This window comes from Bufo bufo, chromosome 1, assembly GCF_905171765.1.
Source record: "Bufo bufo chromosome 1, aBufBuf1.1, whole genome shotgun sequence".
NCBI classification, from domain to species: Eukaryota; Metazoa; Chordata; class Amphibia; order Anura; family Bufonidae; genus Bufo; species Bufo bufo.
The window spans coordinates 168,090,524-168,096,283 of NC_053389.1; positions in this window are offsets into that span (position 1 = coordinate 168,090,524).

The following is a 5,760-nucleotide window of genomic DNA, read 5'->3' on the forward strand; positions in this document are numbered from 1 at the left end:
ACCGAAAATGCCATAGTTTGTGGATTGCGGACCCATTCAAGTCAATGGGTCCGCACCGCAATACAGGATTCCCACAACCGTTCTTGTGCATTGCAAAATGCTATTTGCGGTCTGCAACACAGGCACGGCGACCATACGGTCATGTGAATGAGCCCCAACGAAGAGAAACCAGAACTCGCATAGAGTGCCTCCTCTTCAAACAGCTGACCGGCGGGGTGCCAGGTGTAGGACTTCCACAGATCAGATATTGATGACCTGTGCTGAGGATAGTTTATCAATATAAACAGGCTGCACAACCCTTTTCAGAGTTAAAGGGGTATTCCCATCTCAGACAATGGGGGTATATCTCATGTGAATGAGGGCTTGTATGTATTTTGCGGTCCGCAAAAAATATGGATGACATCCGTGTGCATTCCGTATTTTTCACTGACCCATTGACTTAGACCAGTCCAAGAGGGGTTTGAATGTATTTCTTGAGCGTAACAGTATTCCCATTTATAAATGTCAAATATTTCAAGTTGTCCCTCAGCACCACCAGATATTGTCTGCGCATCCGTGGCTCCTGGCTCCATCATTACCAGGCATCTGTAGTAGCCCAAGGAGAAAGTGCCACTGCAACCTTGTCCAGATAAAGATCAAAAGTTTATTCCGCATACAGCAGATACACGTACAGCGTAGGCAGCATTTCAGGTCATTAAATGCCCTTTTTAGAGCCCTAATTAGGGCTTGAAATCAGTCATTTCATTGGACATCTGCTGTATATGGAATAAAGTAAAATTTTAAGGCTACTTTCACACCAGCGTTTTTGTTGGATCCGGCAGGGTTCAGCAAAAACGCTTCCGTTACTGAAAATACAACAGTCTGTATCCGTTATGAACGGATCCGGTTGTATTATCGTTAACATAGCCAAGACGGATCCGTCATGAACTCCATTGTAAGTCAATAAGGGACGGATCAGTTTTCTATTGTGCCAGAAAAAACGGATACGTCCCCATTGACTTGCATTGTGGGTCATGACGGATCAGTTTTGCTCAGCATCCCAGGGCTGAAAGCAAACCGCAGCATGCTGCGGTTTGCTCTTCGGTATGAGAACGGAATGGAATACATTTTGGAGCACTCCTTTCTGTTCAGTTACGTTTTGTTCCTATTGACAATGAATAAGGGACAAAATGGAAGCAGTTATTTTCCGGTATTGAGACCCTATGATGGATCTCAATTCCGGAAAAGGTAAACGCAAGTGTGACAGTAGCCTAATCTATTTAATATTACAGTTTATGGTTAATAGATTTCTAGAGAAGGTTCATTTCTTCCGGGAGTTACTCCGATCTAGAGATGGCAAGGATATGTCCCCATTGACTTGCATTGTGGGTCATGACGGATCCGTTTTGCTCCGCATCCCAGGACGGAAAGCAAAGATGAAGAAAAGTTGGCTTCGACCCCATGGGGTTTTTGCCGTCTGCTGGATCACGGTTGCAAGATAATGGAACTGAAGCTCCAAAACATAACAGGCAATCAGAGCACTACTTTAAAATACACTATAACCACGTTAGGGGTAGTAGTGTTCTGTGTATATAGTACAACAGAATTTATTAGGGTCAGGTTATGTTGGGGGTTATAGTACATTGTGGTCCATAGTTTTGGTCAGCTACCCTGTTTCCCCGAAAATAAGACAGTGTCTTATATTAATTTTTGCTCCAAAAGATGCGCTAGGTCTTATTTTCAGGGGATGTCTTATTTTTCCATGAAGAAAAATAGGGTACACATTTATTGTTGAAAAAAAAAAAGGAAATCAGGGTGGGGAGGGGGATCACTTAAAATGGCACAGGGTGATCAGAGAAGGGAATCAAAATGACACAGGGGTATCAGGGTGGGGAGGGGGATCACTTAAAATGACACAGGGGGATCACAAGGGGGAATCAAAATGGTACAGGAGAATCAGAGGGGTGGGATTACTATAGCATTTTAGTACCCCCTTCTGATCCTCCTGTGTCATTTTAAATGATCCCCCTCCCCACCCTGAGTCATTTTGATTCCCCCCTCTGACATTTTAATTACCGTTTTTAGTCTCCCCCCCCCCCCCATCTTCACCAGACATTCCCCACCTTCCATCAGATATCCCCCCCCCCCCCCCCACCTGTCACCCCATCCCCTGTGTGTCCGTGCCAGCCAAGTTGTGAGACTCCATCAGGGCAGAGCGAGCAGCGGGCGGAAGAAGGCGGGCAGCTTGGCCGCAGCCGCCGCCAGGACAATAAGTGAGCTCCTTACATTCTGGGGTGGCTTGCTTTATAATCGGGGAGGCATTATGTCCGGCCGATGCTTTTTAATCGGGGAGGCCTTATTTTCAGGGGGATGCCTTATATTACAGCGATAGGCAAAACTAGAGGGATGTCTTATTTTCGGGGAAACAGGGTATGTATGGATATGTACAGCCGTGCAGCCGTTTCCATGTTTTGCTGTTAGCTTTAGATACATTGTTGCATGTTCTTCAGTAACTTAGATGTTTATCAGTTTCCATAGCGACAAGAAAACAGTTTACTGTGAATGTAGCACTTTGCAGGTTGATTGTCAGGGAGCGGCATAACATAACCATACATGGAGCTGCTGATAAATGGAACGTATTTACGTGATGTATACAGTACATAAATGCAATCTATACGATACTGTTTATTCTACACGGATTCTTCTCATTACGTCCACACATTTGGAATGGCATCTCTATGCTCAGAATCCATTCAGTACGACATTGGGGGTATTGTATGGAAGGCTGTGTGCCAGAAAACTGGAGTGTTTTTAAGCCGTTTGCGATAAATGTAAGAACTTTTTAATGTGGTTTGTGCCATTCCTGACATTTTGTATTTACTTATAGGTGTACAGATGCTGTGTGTGATGTTTTAGACAGGTTTAATCATTTAAAAATCACCAAAAAAGTAGAAGCAGACAGCTCTAGTATAAATTTCACAGGCAAAAAAAAGAGCTCCAAAATTGCGAACTGGCGTGCAACACTTGTTATATTTGGTGCAAAAAATGACAGCCAATAGGTGTCACTTGACTTCAGGCATTACGCTCCTAATAAATTACCCCTATTATCTCTGAAACATCTGACCACTGGAAAAAAAAAAATCTTAATTTTTAATGTGATGTAAAAATGCATTTTAAATGGGTTTTCCACTTTTTCTGTATTGATGGCCATATCTTCCAGATAGGTCATCAACATCAGATCAGTGAGGGGGCCGACTCCAGGCACCCCCGCCGGTCAGCTGCTTGAAGAGGCAGCAGCGCTCGTATAAGCGCTGCCTTCTCTTCATGGTTTACAAGCTTCATTCAGTTTTGATGCTGCATTGCGACACAGTCATCAAGTGACCAGTACGCATAGAAATTAGTTTGTATTCCGGATGATATACCATCTTTATCGTCATCAGTATGGCTTCATTTGTTATCGGAATTATATGGATTCCACATAGAGCGCTGCACAGAAGGTCTCGATTTATAGATTTACAACTGTAAACATAATATGCATTTGCAAATATGAAGGAGCCAGACTTTTATATAAATGCTTCATTTAATCAAAACACTTGACAGTAAGAAATGAAATGGCTGAATATAGATTCACATATATAGAAAAATATTTATCAGCATTGATGTTCCTGCATCATTAAAATCTACAGGGGGAAAACAAAAAACAAGCTCTGTTTTAGACTCTGGGCCTGGACCCCACATTGTGCTACAGCACCAGGACCTGGACCCAATATATCATTGTTATTCCAGAACATATAACAGTACATGAAATGCTACATTGTCGATACAGAGACCCCGCAGACGTCTCATAAATTACAAAAAAGGGAGAAAAACCGGCTCAACCGATGCGTCGATTGTACAGAGGCAGTGAGATACAATATAGAAATGTGTATAGACAGAAGGGCAGCTCTATGTTCATTGACACCCAGAAATGTTTCAATCCCTATGGCTTGCGTAGGGGATCTGTATATTATCCAAACACAGGATACTGGACTGCCTGAGGGTCTTCCCTGCCGTAAGTCACTGCAAAAAATGTATTCTTAGTTGCTTAGTAGAGGTGTCTGAAGGTTCTCATTCATCTAGGTCAGGCATCAGCAACATTCGGCACTCCAGCTGCTGTAAAACTACAACTCCCAGCATGCAAACATGCTCGGCTGTTCTCATAACTCCTATAGAAGAGAATGGAGCAATATGGGAGTTGTAGTTTGAGAACATCTGGAGTGTCGGAGGTTGCTGATCCCTGATCTAGGTCATGGTACATCAGTAGTATTAAGTCAGAGCAACTGGACTTGAATTTTCTCTTAAAAACTTTTCGCTAGTCATTCAACTGGTTTTCTCAATTAGATTCTAATTGAGAAAACCAGTCGAAGACTAGTGTTGAGCACGAATATTCGAATATCGAATTTTTTTTGCGAATATCGGCACTTCGCTAATTCGCGAATATTTAGAATATAGCACTATAAATTCGATATTTCGAATATTTTTTATTTTTATTTTATTTTTTATTGTTAGATTTTTTTTCTTTCCCACTTCCCATTGCCGCTTCTGACGACTTTCGTGCTCATGGAGCGTCCCCATCATCATGGGAACGTCTCCATACTAGAATGTACTGTCGGATTTGAGAATTACGTTGAAATCGGAATTGCTATTTCAACTTGGACCTGGTTTACTATGGTTGGCTTGGTAGAATTAGCGAATATGACGAATGTATTAATCATATTTCTCAAAACGAAGATAACAAAGTGTTCTCCATCTTCGTTTTAGCTCCATATTCGTCAACTTCGCTAATTCTAGCAATCAAATAATAAAGTTGACTATAGAGACAGCTGTGTTTAATTCGCTATGCGATGATATTACTTTCCTTTTTTTTAAAAAAATTGAATAGTTAAATACTTTATTAATATAATGATTCTATTTATAAAAAAAAAAAAAAAAAAGTAAAATAATCGCATAGCGAATTAAACACAGCTGTCTCTATAGTCAACCTTCCTATTTGATTGCTAGAATTAGCGAAGTTGACGAATAGGTAGCTAAAACGAAGATGTAGAATACTTCGTTTTGAGGAATATGATGAATACATTTGTCATATTCGTCATCTTCGCTAATTCTAGATATCAAACCAATAGGAAAGTAGCCTTAAGTTAAAATCGCAATACGCGATTATTTAAATCGCTTAATAATCGCGATAACTAGAATAATGACGAATATTCGATTTCGACGAATATGAAACAAATATTCTATCGAATATTCGCAAATTTCGTCGAAATCGAAAATATGGCACCTGCCGCTCATCACTATCTAAGACTAGCGAAACGTTGTCAAGAGAAAATACAAGTCATGTTGCTCTGACTTATTACTACTAATATAGCTTAGTTGGTGAACGCTCCTGCTCAGAGTTTATTTGCCACAATATACTACCATCATTAAGTAGCCGTACTGAAAGTTGGGAAGCACTGCATCCCCTCCATCCTCACCTTATGGACACCTTGAGTCTGTCTACTGTGGTCAGAGACCTTACTATTTACTTGCACTGACTATGGGATCTTGAAGAGAACATGTATGACCTGTCACAATATTAATAAAGTCCTTGAAGCAGGGACCTCCAATAATCCCAACAATGAACCAGTCCTGATACTAATAAGATGTCCCAGTACATTTACCCTGCCCCAATCTGTTCAGGACGATGTATGAACTATTATAATGGTCAGTTGTTTAAGGCACCTGCAGCTTGTTCCACCCCCCCCC